The sequence below is a fragment of the Dromaius novaehollandiae genome, chromosome 18 (assembly GCF_036370855.1).
Source record: "Dromaius novaehollandiae isolate bDroNov1 chromosome 18, bDroNov1.hap1, whole genome shotgun sequence".
NCBI classification, from domain to species: Eukaryota; Metazoa; Chordata; class Aves; order Casuariiformes; family Dromaiidae; genus Dromaius; species Dromaius novaehollandiae.
In genome coordinates this window covers 758,048-778,349 of record NC_088115.1, presented here as the reverse complement: position 1 = coordinate 778,349, position 20,302 = coordinate 758,048, and positions in this window count along the sequence as shown.

The window sequence follows — 20,302 nt, the reverse complement described above, 5'->3', positions numbered from 1 at the left end:
GGATGCTGCTGTGACCTCACAAGCACAGCCAGCAGCGAGGGGCCTGCCACTGCCCTATAGGGCACTGAGGCTGCTGTGACCTCACAAGCACAGCGAAGAGCCAGAGGCCTGCCATTGCACTACAAGGTACAGAGACAAACGTGACCTCAAAAGGCAGCCAGCAGACAGGGGCCTTCCACAGGCCTATCAGGCAATAGGACTGCTGTGACCTGAAAAGCACAGCCAGCAGCTACGGGCCTGCCACTGGCCTATGAGGCACTGAGGCTGCTGTGACCTCAGAAGCACAGTCAGCAGCCAGGGGCCTGCTTCTGGCCTACCAGGCTGTAGGAGTTTTGTGACCTAAGTACAGACAGCAGCTATGGGTCTGCCACTGGCCTACAGGAAAAGGAGGCTGCTGTGACCTCACAAGCACAGCCAGCAGCCAGGGGCCTGCCACTGGCCTATGAGGCACGCAGGCTGCTGTGACCTCAAAAGCACACCAAGCAGCCATTGGCATCCCTCTGGCCTACAGGAAAAGGAGGCTGCTGTGACCTCACAAGCACAGTCAGCAGCTATGGGTCTGCCACTGGCCTACAGGAAAAGGAGGCTGATGTGACCTCACAAGCACAGTCAGCAGCCAGGGGGCTCCCACTGCCCTATAAGGTACAGAGACAAATGTGACCTCAAAAGGCAGCCAGCAGACAGGGGCCTGCCACGGGCCTATCAGGACATAGGACTGCTCTGACCTCACAAGCCGAGCCAGCAGCTATGGGCCTGCCACTGCCCTATAGGGTACTGAGGCTTCTCTGACCTCACAAGCACAGTCAGCAGCCATGGGCCTGCCACTGGCCTATCAGGCAACAGGACTGCTGTGACCTCACAAGCACCGCCAGCAGCCAGGGCATCCCACTGGCCTAGGAGGCACTGAGGCTGCTGTGACCTCACAAGTACAACCAGCTGCCATGGGCATCCCACTGGCCAATGAGGCACTAAGACAAAGGTGACCTCAAAACGCAGCCAGCAGCCATGGGCCTCCCACTGGCCTATCAGGCAACAGGACTCCTGTGACCTCACAAGCACAGCCAGCAGCCAGGGCATCGCACTGGCCTATGAGGCCCTGAGGCTGCTGTGACCTCACAAAAACAGCCAGCACCCAGAGGCCTGCCACTTGCCTATCGGTAACTCAGACTGCTGTGAACTCAAAAGGACGGCCAGCAGCCATTGGCCTGCCACTGACCTACCAGGCAATAGCACTGCTGTGACCTCACAAGCACAGCCAGCAGCCAGGGGCCTGCCACTGCCCTATGAGGTACAGAGACAAATGTGACCTGAAAACGCGGCCAGCAGCCAGGCCTCTGCCACTGCCATATAAGACACTGAGGCTGAGTTCACCTAACAAGTAAAGCCAGCAGCGAGGGGCCTGCCACTGCCCTATAGGGCACTGAGGCTGCTGTGACCTCACAAGCACAGCGAAGAGCCAGAGGCCTGCCATTGCACTACAAGGTACAGAGACAAACGTGACCTCAAAAGGCAGCCAGCAGACAGGGGCCTTCCACGGGCCTATCAGGCACTGAGGCTGCTGTGACCTCACAAGCACAGGCAGCTGGGGGCGCTTGCCAGTAACCAATGAGACACTAAGGTTGCTCTGACTTCAGGAGCCCAGAAAGCAGCCATCAGCCTGCAACTGGCCTAGGAAGCACGGAGGCTGCTGTGACCCCACAAGCACAGCCAAGCAGACAGGGGCCTGCCACTGGCCTATCAGGCACGGAGGCTGCTGTGACCTCACAAGCACAGACAGCAGCTCTGGGCCTGCCATGGCGCATCAAGCACGGAGAAAGAAGGGAACACCCAAGCAGACCAGCAGCCATGGGCGTGGCAGTGCATGCCCATGCATGCCATGCATGCAATGGCATGCAGGTCAAAGTGACATCATAAGACACAACCAGCAACCATGGGCCTGCCACTGCCCTTTTTGGCATGGAGACACAAGTATCCTCACAAGCCCAGTCAGGAGGCATGGCCCTGCCACTGGCCTATCAAGCACAGAGGCAGAAGCAACCTCACAAGCAGAGCAAGGACTGACGGGCCTGACTGGCCTACCAGGCCGTGAGGCAGAAGTGACATGACTATCTCATCCAGCAGTGGTGGACCTGACAATATCATTTCAGGCAGAGGGTAAAGTGATATCACAGAACGTTGAAGGACCATAACAGAAAAAAAGGCACTTGGAGGCATGAGCACTGGGAAAAAAGGGCACTAGGAGGCGATGCACTGCAAAAATATGCACATGGAGGACACTATACTGGAAAAAAAGGCACTTTGGGAGCCTGCATCGCAAAAATAGGCACTTGGAGGCCGCTAGGCCGGAAAAAAAGGAACTTAGATGCCCCTTCACTGCAAACAAAAGGCACTCAGACAGCAGTGCACCTCAAACAAAGGCACTCGGAGGCCCCTGCACTGCAAAAAAAGGCACTTGGAGGCTAATACACTGCAAAAAAGGCACTCGGAGGACCATGCACGGCAAAAAAAGGCACTCGGTGGCCCCAACACCACAAAAAAGGCACTCGGGGGCTGCTACAATGCGAAAACAGGCACTCCGATGCCCCTACACCAGAAAGAAAGGCACTCAGAGGGCCCTGCAGCACAAAAAAAGGCACTCAGCTGCCCTTACACTGGAAAAACAGGCACTCGGAGGCCTCTACACCCCAGAAAAAGGCACTCAGTGGCCCCTACACTGCAAAAAAAGGCACTCGGGGGTGACTACAATGTGAAACAAGGCACTCGGAGGGCCCGGCACCACCAAAAGAAGCACTCAGAGGCTCCTGCACTGGAAAAAGAGGCATTGCAGGCCTGTACACCAGAAAAAAAGGCACTTGGAGACCGCCACACCGCAGAGAAAGGCACTCGGCTGCCCCTACACTGGAAAAAAAGGCACTCGGCTGCCCCTACACTGGAAAAAAAGGCACTCGGAGGCCTCTACACCCCAGAAAAAGGCACTCAGTGGCCCCTACACTGCAAAAAAAGGCACTTGGGGGCTGCTACAATGTGAAACAAGGCACTCGGAGGGCCCGGCACCACCAAAAGAGGCACTCAAAGGCTCCTGCACTGGAAAAAGAGGCACTTGCAGGCCTGTACACCGGATATAAAGGCACTCAGAGGCCCCTACACTGCAAAAAAAGGCACTGGGAGGGCCCTTCACCGCAAAATAAGGCACTCGGTGGCCCCTACACTGGGAAAGAAGGCACTCGGAGGCCCCTACAGCACAAAAGAAGGCACTTGGGGGCTGCTACAATGCAAAAAAAAGCACTCGAAGGCCCCTGAACCACAAGAAAAGGCACTCGGGGCCACTACACCGCAAAAAAAAGGTACATGGAGGACCACACAGCCGAAAATAACAGCACTCGGTGGCCCCTGAACCACAAGGAAAGGCACTCGGTGGCTCCTACAGCACAAAGAAACGCACTCGGGGGCTGCTACAATGTGAAAAAAGGCACTCAGAGGCCACTGAACCACAAGAAAAGGCACTCGGTGGCCTCTGAACCACAAGAAAAGGCACTCGGTGGACCCTACAGCACAAAAAAAGGCACTCGGGGGCTGCTACAATGTGAAACAAGGCACTCTGAGGGCCCAGCACCACCAAAAAAGGCACTCGGAAGCCCCTACATTGCAAAAAAAAGCACTTGGAGGCTACTACACTGCAAAAAATTGCACCCTGAAGCCCATGCACAGCAAAAAAAGGCACTCGGAGGCCTCCACACTGCAAAAAAAGGCACTCGGAGGCCGCTACACTGCAAAAAAAAAAGCACCCAGAGGCCTCGACACCACAAAAGAAAGGCACTCGGAGGACCACACCACAAAAAAAGGCACTTGGCTGCCCCTACACTGGAAAAAGAGGCACTCGGCTGCCCCTACACCACAAGAAAAGGCACTCAGTGGCCCCTACAGCACAAAAAAAGGCACTTGGTGGCTGCTAAAATGCAAAAAAAGGCACTCGGAGGCTGCTACAACGCGAAAAAAGGCACTCAGAGGGCCCTGCACCACAAAAAAAAGCACTCGGAGGCTCCTGCACTGGAAAAAGAGGCACTTGCAGGCCTGTACACCGGATATAAAGGCACTCAGAGGCCCCTGCACCACAAAAGAAGGCACTCGGAGGGCCCTTCACCACAAAAAAAGGCACTCGGTGGCCCCCACATTGCAAAAAAAGGCACTTGGAGGCTACTACACTGCAAGAAAAGGCACTCAGTAGCCCCTGCACCGCAAAAAAAGGCACTCTGAGGCCAGTGCACTGAAAAACAGGGCAGTTGGAGGCCAGTGCACCGCAAAAAAAAATGCACTCAGAGGCCCCTACAGCACAAAAGAAAGGCACTCGGCTGCCCCTACACCACAAAAAAAGGCACTTGGAGGCCCCTACAGCACAAAAAAAGGCACTTGGGGGCTGCTACAATGCAAAAAAAGGCACTCGGAGGCCTCTGCACCAGAAAGAAAGGAACTTGGAGGGCCCTGCACCACAAAACAAGGCACTCGGAGGCCCCTGACCCACAAGAAAAGGCACTCGGTGGCCCCTACAGCACAATAAAAGGCACTCGGGGGCTGCTACAATGTGAAACAAGGCACTTGGAGGCCCCAGCACCACAAAAAAAGGCACTCCAAAGCCCCTACATTGCAAAAAAAGGCACTTGGAGGCTACTACACTGCAAAAAAATGCACCCTGAAGCCCATGCACAGCAAAAAAATGCACCCTGAGGCCCCTGCATTGCAAAAAAATGCACCCTGAGGCCCCTGCACCGCAAAAAAAGGCACTCGGAGGCCTCCACACCGCAAAAAAAGGCACTTGGAGGCCGCTACACTGCAAAAGAAAAATGCACCCAGAGGCCTCGACACCACAGAAGAAAGGCACTCGGAGGACCACACCACAAAAAAAGGCACTTGGCTGCCCCTACACTGGAAAAAAAGGCACTCAGCTGCCCCTACACCACAAGAAAAGGCACTCAGTGGCCCCTACAGCACAATAAAAGGCACTTGGTGGCTGCTACAACGCGAAAAAAGGCACTTAGAGGGCCCTGCACCACAAAAAAAAGCACTCGGAGGCTCCTGCACTGGAAAAAGAGGCACTTGCAGGCCTGTACACCGGATATAAAGGCACTTGGAGGCCCCTGCACCACAAAAGAAGGCACTCGGAGGCCCCTACACTGCAAAAAAAGGCACTCGGTGGCCCCCACATTGCAAAAAAGGCACTCAGTAGCCCCTGCACCGCAAAAAAAAGGCACTCAGTAGCCCCTGCACTGCAAAAAAAGGCACTCTGAGGCCAGTGCACTGAAAAACAGGGCACTTGGAGGCCAGTGCACCGCAAAAAAAAATGCACTCAGAGGCCCCTACAGCACAAAAGAAAGGCACTTGGAGCACCACACCACAAAATAAGGCACTCGGCTGCCCCTACAGCACAAAAAAAGACACTCGGAGGCCCCTACAGCACAAAAAAGGCACTTGGGGGCTGCTACAATGCAAAAAAAGGTACTCGGAGGCCCCTGCACCACAAGAAAAGGCACTCGGGGCCACTACACCGCATAAAAAAGGTACATGGAGGACCACACCCCCGAAAATAACAGCACTCGGAGGCCCCTGAACCACAAGAAAAGGCATTCAGTGGCCTATACAGCAAAATAAAAGGCACTCGGGGGCTGCTACAATGTGAAACAAGGCACTCGGGAGGCCCTGCACCACCAAAAAAGGCACTCGGAGGCTCCTGCACTGGAAAAAGAGGCACTTGCAGGCCTGTACACTGGAAATAAAGGCACTTGGAGGCCCCTGCACCACAAAAAAAGGCACTCGGAAGCCCCTACATTGCAAAAAAAGGCACTTGGAGGCTACTACACTGCAAAAAAATGCACCCTGAGGCCCCTGCACCGCAAAAAAAGGCACTCGGCTGCCCCTACACTGGAAAAAAAGGCACTCGGAGGCCCCTACAGCACAAAAAAAGGCACTCAGTGGCCCCTGCACCACAAAAAAAGGCACTCGGTGGCCCCTGCACCGCAAAAAAAGCCACTCGGTGGCCCCTGCACCGCAAAAAAAGCCACTCGGAGGCCTCTACAACACCTTCCACTGCCCTATCAGACACAGAGGCTCATGTGACCCCACAAGGACAGGAAGCCGCCGGGGCCTGCCAGTGGCCTGTCAGGCACTGGTACTTCTGTGAGCTCACAAGCAGAGTCAGCAGCCATGGGCAGCCCACTGCCTGATGAGGCACTGAGACAAAGGTGACCTCAAAATGCAGCCAGCATGCAGAGGCCTGCCACTGGCCTATCAGGCAATAGGACTGCCATGACCTCAAAAGGACAGCCAGCAACCAATGGCCTCGCACTGGCCTATCAGGCAATAGGACTGCTGTGACCTCACAAGCACAGCCAGCAGGTATGGACCTCCCACTGGCTATCAGGCACTCAGACTGCTGTGACCTCACAAGCACAGCAAACAGCCAGGGGCCTGCCTGTTGGAAACTTGCACGGGAGGAGCCGACGGAGGGAAGACCCAGACGCTCAATATGAGTGATCAGTGTACTTCAACTTCATTAGGTGTGGTCTTTCTTTATATAGTATAGGACTAATCAGGCTCATACATATTGCAAAAGCTGAGCTCCTTATTGGTAACAGCAATTTGGTTTACCCAGCAACTTCTGCATTACATCACCCGCAAGTTCCCAGGACTAATCATTGATAACACCTTGGAGCCAAGGACAATGTGTCCTTGGCTCTAGCTGTTTTTACTCTCATACGGGACTTGGCTCACATCAACTGTGTGCGATATGCACTTAGTTCTGCTTCCTTTAGTTGTTCAATCTTCACATGACCTCTGCCCTCAAGCCAGTCCTCCACAATTCCCCCGTTTTTATTTTGTGCGAGAAAGACCTTTTTAGTTAATTGTTCAAGCTTTTGTGTTAAGCAGCCAAAAATTACTCTTACAGCAATTAAAATTAATACAATTATGAATAGAATACGTAGCCCTTCTTTGATCAAGCTCAAAATCCAGGTACTCACATTACCAAACATCTTTCTAAACAGATCATCAAACCAATTATACTGTACGGTGATTCTCTGGGTGTGGTCCTTTAGCCATTTCAATTGCTCATGGATTGACTGTCCATGATCAGAAAGATTAAAACAACACATTCCTTCAAAATCCTCACACCCGCGTCCCTGTGCCAAAAGCAGAAAGTCTATAGCTGCTCTATTTTGCAACGCTGCATGTCTCAGGCTATCCATATCCTGTGACATTTCAGAGAGAATTTGTGTAGTAACATTTGATTGCTTAACAGCCCAACAAGCAAGTTTATTTAAATTAGACATGGCATGCGCAACTGCAACGTTAGGAGCTAAAGCTGCGGCAAAAAACCGTTCCGCAGGCCCCCATTTTTTCCCCCGTTTTTATTTTGTGTTGTGTAATGGCTCCCATTAGGTATTGTGGGCCACATAAAATAGTAAGATCAAGTGGCTGATTTTCCAGGCGCCGGTGCGTAGCACGCGTAGTAATTAGCGATGCAATTTCCTGGAGTACCCGTTGCTGTTCCTCTGTGAGCGTGACGGCAGCCGCTGGGTCAGTTCCCTTCAGCAAGGGGCGTAGCAGATTTAAAAGTTCATTAGGAATGCCGACAACCGGACGGATCCATTGGAGGTCTCCTAATAGTTTTTGAGCATCATTGAGTGTTCTTATGTCAGTCCTGATTGTCAATTTCTGTGGTCTGATGGTGGCATTCGAAATATGCCAACCTAGATACTGCCAGGGGCTGGATTCCTGTACCTTTTCCGGGGCCACCACAAGTTCCTTTTTCTTTAATTGTGTGATTAGATCAAATTTTTGTTCAGGAGAAAAGGGGTTTTTTTGTGCCAACAATATGTCGTCCATGTAGTGATATATCATGGTCTCTGGCCACTGTTGACGTAACGGTTGAAGTGCCGCATCGACATAGAGTTGACAGAGGGTTGGTGAGTTTCGCATACCCTGCGGTAGTACTGTCCACTCAAATCTTTGGTCTGGCCCCTCTCTATTGATAGCAGGGAGTGTAAATGCAAATCGCTGTTTATCATCTTCATGGAGGGCTATGGTAAAGAAACAGTCCTTTAAATCTACGATTAGCAGGTGCCAGCCTTCTGGGATCATTGCTGGGCTGGGTAACCCCGGTTGTAAAGCACCCATGTCATGCATCTGTCTGTTTACAGCACGTAGATCGTGTAAAAGTCTGTATTTGCCGGATTTTTTCTTGATCACAAATATTGGGGTATTCCAAGGGCTGGTAGATAGTCTTAGATGACCTTGTTTGTACTGTTCCTTTACTAGTTCATGTGCTTGAATGAGACTTTCCCGTTTCAGTGGCCATTGCTCTACCCACACAGGCTGATCAGTCCTCCAGCTGAGTGGGATTGGGAAAGTCCAGGCAATGGCTGGTGCTATAAAGGGTGTTCCGAGGTAAGCACCATACCCATCTGGGCAAGGATATCGCGCCCTATTAATGCTTGCACTCCTTCAGGTAGGGGCAAAATGGAAACGGAGCAATTAACCACCTTGTTCCCTATAGTCCATTGTAGCATCGATGATTTCCGGGCGAGGGTGACCCCGCCTACTCCAGCTACCGTGGAGCTGGTCTCTCGGGTTGGCCAATGCTGGGGCCAAATCTTAGTGCTAATTATTGATACATCCGCTCCAGTGTCCAATAAGGCATTAGTGCGTATAGATTCTTCTTTATACCTTACAGTCACGGTTTGTCGGGGCCTTTGATGCATTCCGACAGTCAGTAATACTACACTTCCAGTGGAACCAAAAGCACCATAGCCTCGTGGTTGCTCTTTCGCTGGTGCCACCCCTTCAGTCAGGTGGGGAAGCGGAATAAGTTGAGCTATTCTCGATCCTTGTGGTATGTGCATAGGTGGAAACATTGCTGAAACCACAATTTGTATTTCCCCGAAATAGTCCTTGTCGATCAATCCTGTCAAAACTTGTAATCCTTTCATTGTAGCGGACGATCTTGCAATCAGTAAGGCACCTATCGGCTCATGATTAATAGTTACTGGTCCATAGACATTCGTCCGGATTCTTGTTGGCTTTGTATCCAATAAGGTGGCATCTACTGCTGTTGCCAAGTCCAGTCCGAGACTCCCTCTGGTGGCTGGTCGAAGACAAAGGGGTTCATGGCGTTCGGAGTGGAGCTGGGCGCCGGCTGAGGTGGTTGTGTTAACTGCGGGGGTTGCTGAGTTGTTGTGGTGAAGGCCGCCTTTTGTGTCGTCGCGGGGCGGCTCGTCCCGCTTCTCCGGGCGTTTCCCGAGCCAGCCTTCCAACAAGCCGCTCCATCATGTTTGCTGCTTTTGCAGTTGGGACACCATACTCTACTAGCTTGGCATTCTCTGCGAAGATGACCAACAATGCCGCATCGGTAGCAGTGTGCCAATCGTCGATCGGGGGGGGTATTTCCGCCGGGATTTTGCAAAGGAGCAAGGGCAGCGAATACCTGTCTTTGATTCTGTTGCATATTATCCCGCAACGCCTGTGCTTGCTCTCTCATGCTCTCTCCTAATTGTTTCACCGCCTCTACTAGCATAGCTTGCGGTCCTACAGGTACCTGCGCCATTCTTTCTAGCCCCTCCTCAATAGTCCATGTTCCCGGGAGTGTGGCTAAAATACTACGCGTTGAAGGGCTACTATTCTGTATTGCACATTGTTTCAAGATAGTCCCTTTCAGATAATCTGGTACCCCTGCTGCTTGTATAGCATTGGCTACTCTGTCAATAAATAAGCCGAAAGGCTCTTCCCGGCCCTGCTTTATTCCCATATAAGATGGGATACCCCCTTTTTTTTTTTTTTTTTTCCTTTTTTTTTTCTTTTTTTTTTCTTTTTTTTTCTTTTTTTTTTTTTTCTTTTTTCAAACTGCTTTTATTAGTGGTTTCTGACCATTAATATCATAGAGAAAAACTTATTTCACATTGATAGCCTGAGATGGGTGTCCTCAGATAACTGTGGCCAAAGGAAGAGGAGGAGGAGGAGAGGAGAAAAAGGGGGGGGGGGGAAGAGAGAGGGGGGGGAGGGGGGGGAGAGAGGGGGGAGAGAGAGAGGGGGAAGGGGGGGGGAGAGGGGGGGGAGGGGGGGGAGGGGGGGGGGAGGCGCTGAGGGAGGAGGGGGGATCTGCCGCATGGTCAATGTTGCTCCTTTTGGCAGGCCTGTGTTCCCAGACCCTCCCTGGGCAATAGTAAAGGTTCGAGGGGGGTGATGGGTATGGGGACACAGGGGACACCTCTGCATGCGGGGGTTCCTTGAACTCATCGGGGCTTCCCAAACGCTCCGCGGTGGCGGCAGCTACCTTTTTTTTTTTTTTTTTTTTTTTTTTTTTTTTTTTGAGGTGCGAGAGCATTAGTAACTGCCCTCCACGGCTTCATCAGCTTTTTTGCTGTCTTGTTGTCACTTATTACTTCATCAAACAACTTGTCCCCAAATTTTTTCCATTCAGTTTGTTCGAACATGGTATCTGGGTTAACAAAACACCCCTTAGCCACTCCGTAAGCTAATAGCCCTGGGAGTTCCTTATAACATTCTATTCCTTGAGTACCTCGCTTTTCTAAAAAGCATCTTAATAAATAATAAGCCGCTTGTCGCGCCGTGGTTACTCACGTACCGTTGCAACCTTTGCAAGACCTGCGGCGAGACTTTCTGGCAGGACCCCGTCTTGTCCTGGGCACGGACCCCCTTTGTTTGTGTCCTCTCCACCTCCTCTGTAGCTCTGGCACGTAGACCCCCTTTTGTGTCTCGTCGCCTTTAGCACAGCAGGACCAGCTGTCTCTAGCACTCTGTCGACAGCAGGACCAGCTGTCTCTAGCACTCTGTCGACTCCTGAGTTTTTAATCACCGAGTCCCTGACCGGCAGGGTCCCTGTTCGGGCGCCATTTGTTGGAAACTTGCACGGGAGGAGCCGACGGAGGGAAGACCCAGACGCTCAATATGAGTGATCAGTGTACTTCAACTTCATTAGGTGTGGTCTTTCTTTATATAGTATAGGACTAATCAGGCTCATACATATTGCAAAAGCTGACCTCCTTATTGGTAACAGCAATTTGGTTTACCCAGCAACTTCTGCATTACATCACCCGCAAGTTCCCAGGACTAATCATTGATAACACCTTGGAGCCAAGGACAATGTGTCCTTGGCTCTAGCTGTTTTTACTCTCATACGGGACTTGGCTCACATCAACTGTGTGCGATATGCACTTAGTTCTGCTTCCTTTAGTTGTTCAATCTTCACATGACCTCTGCCCTCAAGCCAGTCCTCCACACCTGCCACTGCCCTATAGGGCACAGAGGCTGCTGTGACCTCACAAGCACAGCCAGCAGCCAAGGGCCTGCCACTGGCCTGTAGGGAATGGAGGCTGATGTGACCTCACAAACACAGCCAGCAGCCATTGGCCTTCCACTGCCCGATGAGGAGCTGACACTGCTCTGACCTCACAAGCACAGCACACTGTCACGGGCCTGCCACTGCCATAAAGGGCACAGAGGCTGCTGTGACCTCACAAGCACAGCGAGGAGCCATGGGCCTGCCACTGGCTTATCAGGCAACAGGAGTGCTGTGACCTCAAAAACACACCAAGCAGCCATTGGCATCCCTCTGGCCTACAGGAAAAGGAGGCTGCTGTGACCTCACAAGCACAGCGAGGAGCCAGAGGCCTGCCATTGCCCTAGAAGGTACAGAGACAAATGTGACCTCAAAAGGCAGCCAGCAGACAGAGGCCTTCCACGGGCCTATCAGGAAATAGGACTGCTGTGACCTTACAAGCACATCCAGAAGCTATGGGCATCCCACTGGCCTATAGGGAACGGAGGCTGCTGTGTCCTCACAAGCACAGCCAGCAGCCAGGGGCCTGCCACTGGCCTATGAGGCACTGAGGCTGCTGTGACCTCACAAGCAGAGGCAGCAGGGGGCGCTTGCCACTCACTTATGATGCACTGAGGCTACTGTGACCTCACAAGCACAGGCAGCAGGGGGCACTTGCCAGTATCCAATGAGACACTAAGGTTGCTCTGACTTCAGAAGCCCAGAAAGTAGCCATCAGCCTGCAACTGGCCTAGGAAGCACTGAGGGTGCTGTGACCTCACAAGCACAGCCAGCAGCCATGAACCTGCCATTGGCCTAGGAGGCACAGTGGCTACTGTTACTTCACAAGCACAGCCAGCAGCCATGAACCTGCCACTGGCCTAGGAGGCACAGTGGCTACTGTTACTTCACAAGCACAGCCAGCAGCCATGAGCCTGCCGCTGGCCTATGAGGCACTGAGGCTGCTGTGACCTCACAAATGCAGCCAGCAGCCAGGGGCCTGCCACTGCCCTGTGTGGCACTGAGGCTGCTGTGACCTGACAAGCACAGCCAGCCGCTACGGGCCTGCCACGGGCCTATGAGGCACGGAGGCTGCTGTGACCTCACAAGCACAGCGAGGAGCCAGAGGCCTGCCATTGCCCTAGAAGGTACAGAGACAAATGTGACCTCAAAAGGCAGCCAGCAGACAGGGGCCTTCCACGGGCCTATCAGGAAATAGGACTGCTGTGACCTGACAAGCACAGCCAGCAGCTACGGGCCTTCCATTGGCCTATGAGGCACTGAGGCTGCTATGACCTAACAAGCACAGCCAGCAGCTATGGGCCTGCCACTGGCCTATGAGGCACTGAGGCTGCTGTGACCTCACAAGCACAGTCAGCAGCCAAGGGCGTGCCACTGGCCTAGGAGGCACGGAGGCTGCTGTGACCTCACAAGCACAGCCAGCAGCCATTGGCCTGCCACTGGCCTATGAGGCACTGAGGCTGCTGTGACCTGACAAGCACAGCCAGCAGACAGCGGCCTGCTACTGGCCTATCAGGCACGGAGGCTGCTGTGACCTCAGAAGCACAGCCAACAGCCATTGGCCTCCCACTGGCCTATGAGGCACGGAGGCTGCTATGACCTAACAAGCACAGCCAGCAGCCATTGGCCTTCCACTGACCTATGAGGCACTGAGGCTGCTATGACCTAACAAGCACAGCCAGCAGCCATTGGCCTGCCACTGGCCTATGAGGCACTGAGGCTGCTGTGACCTCACAAGCACAGCTAGCAGCCAAGGGCCTGCCACGGGCCTGTAGGGAATGGAGGCTGCTGTGACCTGACAAGCACAGCCAGCAGCCATTGGCCTCCCACTGCCCGATGAGGCGCTGACGCTGCTGTCAACTCAGAAGCACAGTAAACAGTCAGGGGCCTGCCACTGCCCTAAAGGGCATGGAGGCTGCTATGATCTCAGAAGCCCAGCGAGCAGCTATGGGCCTGCCACTGCCCTAAAGGTCATGCAGGCTGCTATGACCTCAGAAGCCCAGCGAGCAGCTATGGGCCTGCCACTGCCCTATAGGGCACTGAGGCTTCTCTGACCTCACAAGCCCACCCAGCAGTCATTGGCCTCGAACTGGCATATCAGGCAACAGGACTGCTGTGACCTCACAAGCATGGCCAGCAGGCATGGGCAACCAACTGCCCTATGAGGCCCCGAGACAAACGTGACCTCATAACGCAGCCAGCAGGCATGGAGCTGTCACTGGCCTATCAGGCACTGGTATTTCTGTGACCTCACAAGTACAGGCAGCAGCCAGGGGCCTGCCATTGGCCTGTGAAGCACTGAGGCTGCTGTGACCTCACAAGCACAGCTAGCAGCCAAGGGCCTGCCACGGCCCTATAAGACACTGAGGCTGCTGTGACGTCACAAGTAAAGCCAGCAGCTGTGGGTCTGCCACTGGCCTTTCAGGCTGTAGGAGTCTTGTGACCTGACAAGCACAGCCAGCAGCCAGGGGCCTGCCACTGCCTGTGAAGCACTGAGGCTGCTATGACCTCTCGAGCCCAGGCAGCAGCTATGGGCCTGCCACTGCCCTATAGGGCACTGAGGCTGCTGTGACCTCACAAGCACAGCGAGGAGCCAGAGGCCTGCCATTGCCCTAGAAGGTACAGAGACAAATGTGACCTCAAAAGGCAGCCAGCAGACAGGGGCCATCCACGGGCCTATCAGGAAATAGGACTTCTATGACCTAACAAGCACAGCCAGCAGCTATGGGCCTGCCACTGGCCTATGAGGCACTGAGGCTGCTGTGACCTCAGAAGCACAGTCAGCAGCCAGGGGCCTGCTGCTGGCCTATCAGGCTGTAGGAGTGTTATGACCTGACAAGCACAGCCAGCAGCTATGGGCATCCCACTGGCCTATCAGGCAACAGGACTGCTGTGACCTGACAAGCACAGCCAGCAGCTGTGGGCCTGCCACTGGCCTATGAGGCACTGAGGCTGCTGTGACCTCAAAAGCACACCAAGCAGCCATTGGCATCCCTCTGGCCTACAGGAAAAGGAGGCTGCTGTGACCTCACAAGCACAGCGAGGAGCCAGAGGCCTGCCATTGCCCTAGAAGGTACAGAGACAAATGTGACCTCAAAAGGCAGCCAGCAGACAGGGGCCTTCCACGGGCCTATCAGGAAATAGGACTGCTGTGACCTGACAAGCACAGCCAGCAGCTACGGGCCTTCCATTGGCCTATGAGGCACTGAGGCTGCTATGACCTAACAAGCACAGCCAGCAGCTATGGGCCTGCCACTGGCCTATGAGGCACTGAGGCTGCTGTGACCTCACAAGCACAGCCAGCAGCCAAGGGCGTGCCACTGGCCTAGGAGGCACGGAGGCTGCTGTGACCTCACAAGCACAGCCAGCAGCCATTGGCCTGCCACTGGCCTATGAGGCACTGAGGCTGCTGTGACCTGACAAGCACAGCCAGCAGACAGCGGCCTGCTACTGGCCTATCAGGCACGGAGGCTGCTGTGACCTCAGAAGCACAGCCAACAGCCATTGGCCTCCCACTGGCCTATGAGGCACGGAGGCTGCTATGACCTAACAAGCACAGCCAGCAGCCATTGGCCTTCCACTGACCTATGAGGCACTGAGGCTGCTATGACCTAACAAGCACAGCCAGCAGCCATTGGCCTGCCACTGGCCTATGAGGCACTGAGGCTGCTGTGACCTCACAAGCACAGCTAGCAGCCAAGGGCCTGCCACGGGCCTGTAGGGAATGGAGGCTGCTGTGACCTGACAAGCACAGCCAGCAGCCATTGGCCTCCCACTGCCCGATGAGGCGCTGACGCTGCTGTCAACTCAGAAGCACAGTAAACAGTCAGGGGCCTGCCACTGCCCTAAAGGGCATGGAGGCTGCTATGATCTCAGAAGCCCAGCGAGCAGCTATGGGCCTGCCACTGCCCTAAAGGTCATGCAGGCTGCTATGACCTCAGAAGCCCAGCGAGCAGCTATGGGCCTGCCACTGCCCTATAGGGCACTGAGGCTTCTCTGACCTCACAAGCCCACCCAGCAGTCATTGGCCTCGAACTGGCATATCAGGCAACAGGACTGCTGCGACCTCACAAGCATGGCCAGCAGGCATGGGCATTCAACTGCCCTATGAGGCCCCGAGACAAACGTGACCTCATAACGCAGCCAGCAGGCATGGAGCTGTCACTGGCCTATCAGGCACTGGTACTTCCGTGACCTCACAAGCACAGGCAGCAACCAGGGGCCTGCCATTGGCCTGTGAAGCACTGAGGCTGCTGTGACCTGACAAGCACAGCCAGCAGCCAGGGGCCTGCCACGGCCCTATAAGACACTGAGGCTGCTGTGACGTCACAAGCAAAGCCAGCAGCTGTGGGTCTGCCACTGGCCTCTCAGGCTGTAGGAGTCTTCTGACCTGACAAGCACAGCCAGCAGCCAGGGGCCTGCCACTGGCCTGTGAAGCACTGAGGCTGCTATGACCTCTCGAGCCCAGGCAGCAGCTATGGGCCTGCCACTGCCCTATAGGGCACTGAGGCTGCTGTGACCTCACAAGCACAGCGAGGAGCCAGAGGCCTGCCATTGCCCTAGAAGGTACAGAGACAAATGTGACCTCACAAGCACAGCCAGCAGCTACGGGCATCCCACTGGCCTATCAGGCAACAGGACTGCTGTGACCTCACAAGCAAAGCCAGCAGCCAGCAGCCAGGGCATCCCAATGGCCTATGACGCACTGAGGCTGCTGTCACCTCACAAAAACAGCCAGCAGCCAGAGGCCTGCCACTGGCCTATCAGTGACTCAGACTGCTGTGACCTCAAAAGGACAGCCAGCAGCCAGGGGCCTGCCACTGGCCTGTGAAGCACTGAGGCTGCTATGACGTCATGAGCCCAGGCAGCAGCTATGGGCCTGCCACTGCCCTATAAGGTACAGAGACAAATGTGACCTCAAAAGGCAGCCAGCAGACAGAGGCCTGCCACGGCCCTATAAGACACTGAGGCTGCTGTGGTGTCACAAGCAAAGCCAGCAGCTGTGGATCTGCCAATGGCCTATGAGGCACTGAGGCTGCTCTGACCTCACAAGCACAGCCAGCAGCCATTGGCCTCCTACTGGCCTATCAGGGACGGAGACTGCTGTGACCTCACAAGCACAGCCAGCAGCCAGGGGCCTGCCACTGGCCTATAGGGAACGGAGGCTGCTGTGACCTCACAAACACAGCCAGCAGCCAGGGGCCTGCCACTGCCCTATAAGACACTGAGGCTGCTGTGACCTCACAAGGAAAGCCAGCAGCTCTGGGTCTGCCACTGGCCTATCAGGCTGTAGGAGTCTTGTGACCTGACAAGCACAGCCAGCAGCCAGGGGCCTGCCACTGCCCTGTGAAGCACTGAGGCTGCTATGACCTCACGAGCCCAGGCAGCAGCTATGGGCCTGCCACTGCCCTATAGGGCACTGAGGCTGCTGTGACCTCACAAGCACAGCGAGGAGCCAGAGGCCTGCCATTGCCCTAGAAGGTACAGAGACAAATGTGACCTCAAAAGGCAGCCAGCAGACAGGGGCCTTCCACGGGCCTATCAGGAAATAGGACTGCTGTGACCTGACAAGCACAGACAGCAGCTACGGGCCTTCCAGTGGCCTATGAGGCACTGAGGCTTCTCCGACCCAACAAGCACAGCCAGCAGCTATGTGCCTCCCACTGGCCCATGAGGCACTGAGGCGGCTGTGACCTCAGGAGCACAGTCAGCAGCCAGGAGCCTGCTGCTGGCCTATCAGGCTGTAGGAGTGTTATGACCTCACAAGCACAGCCAGCAGCTATGGGCATCCCACTGGCCTATCAGGCAACAGGACTGCTGTGACCTCACAAGCACGGCCAGCAGGCATGGGCATCCAACTGCCCTATGAGGCCCCGAGACAAACATGACCTCATAACGCAGCCAGCAGGCATGGAGCTGTCACTGGCCTATCAGGCACTGGTACTTCTGTGACATCACAGGTACAGCCAGCAGCCATGGGCAACCCACTGGCCTATCAGGCAACAGGACTCCTGTGACCTCACAAGCATAGCCAGCAGCCAGCAGCCAGGGCATCCCACTGGCCTATGAGGCACTGAGGCTGCTGTGACCTCACAAAAACAGCCAGCACCCAGAGGCCTGCCACTGGCCTATCAGTCACTCAGACTGCTGTGACCTCAAAAGGACAGCCAGCAGTCATTGGCCTGCCACTGACCTATCAGCCAATAGGACTGCTGTGACCTCACAAGCACAGCCAGCAGCCAGGGGCCTGCTGCTGCCCTATGAGGTACAGAGACAAATGTGACCTGAAAATGCGGCCAGCAGCCATTGGCCTGCCACTGGCCTATAGGGAATGGAGGCTGATGTGACCTCACAAACACAGCCAGCAGCCATTGGCGTTCCACTGCACGATGAGGCGCTAACACTACTCTGACCTCACAAGCACAGCCAGCAGCCAGGGGCCTGCCATTGGCCTGTGAAGCAGTGAGGCTGATGCGACCTCACAAGCACAGCCAAGCAGACAGGGGCCTGCCATGGCGCATCAAGCACGGAGAAAGAAGGGAACACCCAAGCAGACCAGCAGCCATGGGCGTGGCAGTGCATGCCCATGCATGCCATGCATGCAATGGCATGCAGGTCAAAGTGACATCATAAGACACAACCAGCAACCATGGGCCTGCCACTGCCCTTTTTGGCATGGAGACACAAGTATCCTCACAAGCCCAGTCAGGAGGCATGGCCCTGCCACTGGCCTATCAAGCACAGAGGCAGAAGCAACCTCACAAGCAGAGCAAGGACTGATGGGCCTGACTGGCCTACCAGGCCGTGAGGCAGACGTGACATGACTATCTCATCCAGCAGTGGTGGGCCTGACAATATCATTTCAGGCAGAGGGTAAAGTGATATCACAGAACGTTGAAGGACCATAACAGAAAAAAAGGCACTTGGAGGCATGAGCACTGGGAAAAAAGGGCACTAGGAGGCGATGCACTGCAAAAATATGCACATGGAGGACACTATACTGGAAAAAAAGGCACTTTGGGAGCCTGCATCGCAAAAATAGGCACTTGGAGGCCGCTAGGCCGGAAAAAAAGGCACTTAGATGCCCCTTCACTGCAAACAAAAGGCACTCAGACAGCAGTGCACCTCAAACAAAGGCACTCGGAAGCCCCTGCACCACAAAAACAGGCACCCGGAGAAGAGTGAACCACAAGAAAAGGCACTCGGAGGCCGCTGCATCACAAAAAAAGGCACTTGGAGGCTAATACACTGCAAAAAAGGCACTCGGAGGACCATGCACGGCAAAAAAAGGCACTCGGTGGCCCCAACACCACAAAAAAAGGCACTCGGGGGCTGCTACAATGCGAAAACAGGCACTCCGATGCCCCTACACCAGAAAGAAAGGCACTCAGAGGGCCCTGCAGCACAAAAAAAGGCACTCAGCTGCCCTTACACTGGGAAAACAGGCACTCGGAGGCCTCTACACCCCAGAAAAAGGCACTCAGTGGCCCCTACACTGCAAAAAAAGGCACTCGGGGGTGACTACAATGTGAAACAAGGCACTCGGAGGGCCCGGCACCACCAAAAGAAGCACTCAGAGGCTCCTGCACTGGAAAAAGAGGCATTGCAGGTCTGTACACCAGAAAAAAAGGCACTTGGAGGCCGCCACACCGCAGAGAAAGGCACTCGGCTGCCCCTACACTGGAAAAAAAGGCACTCGGAGGCCTCTACACCCCAGAAAAAGGCACTCAGTGGTCCCTACACTGCAAAAAAAGGCACTTGGGGGCTGCTACAATGTGAAACAAGGCACTCGGAGGGCCCGGCACCACCAAAAGAGGCACTCAGAGGCTCCTGCACTGGAGAAAGAGGCACTTGCAGGCCTGTACACCGGATATAAAGGCACTCAGAGGCCCCTACACTGCAAAAAAAGGCACTCGGAGGGCCCTTCACCGCAAAAAAAGGCACTCGGTGGCCCCTACACTGGGAAAAAAGGCACTCGGAGGCCCCTACAGCACAGAAGAAGGCACTTGGGGGTTGCTACAAGGCAAAAAAAAGCACTCAAAGGCCCCTGAACCACAAGAAAAGGCACTCGGGGCCACTACACCACAAAAAAAAGGTACATGGAGGACCACACACCCGAAAATAACAGCACTCGGTGGCCCCTGAACCACAAGGAAAGGCACTCGGTGGCTCCTACAGCACAAAGAAACGCACTCGGGGGCTGCTACAATGTGAAAAAAGGCACTCAGAGGCCCCTGAACCACAAGAAAAGGCACTCGGTGGCCTCTGAACCACAAGAAAAGGCACTTGGTGGACCCTACAGCACAAAAAAAGGCACTCGGGGGCTGCTACAACGTGAAACAAGGCACTCAGAGGGCCCAGCACCACCAAAAAAAGCACTCGGAGGCTCCTGCACCACAAAAGAAGGCACTCAGAGGCCCCTACACCACCAAGAAAGGCACTCGGTGGCACCCACATTGCAAAAAAAGGCACTTGGAGGCTACGACACTGCAAAAAAATGCACCCTGAGGCCCATGCACACCAAAAAAAGGCACTCAGTAGCCCCTACATTGCAAAAAAAGGCACTCAGAGGCCTCCACACCGCAAAAAAGGCACTCGGAGGCCTCGACACCACAAAAGAAAGGCACTCGGCTGCCCCTACACCACAAGAAAAGGCACTCGGAGGCCCCTACAGCACAAAAAAAGGTACTTGGGGGCTGCTATAATGCAAAAAAAGGCACTCGGAGGCCCCTGCACCAGAAAGAAAGGAACTCGGAGGGCCCTGCACCACAAAAGAAGGCACTCGGAGGCCCCTGCACCACAAGAAAAGGCACTCGGGGCCACTACACCGCAAAAAAAAGGTACATGGAGGACCACACCCCCCAAAATAACAGCACTCGGAGGCCCCTGAACCACAAGAAAAGGCATTCAGTGGCCTATACAGCAAAATAAAAGGCACTCGGGGGCTGCTACAATGTG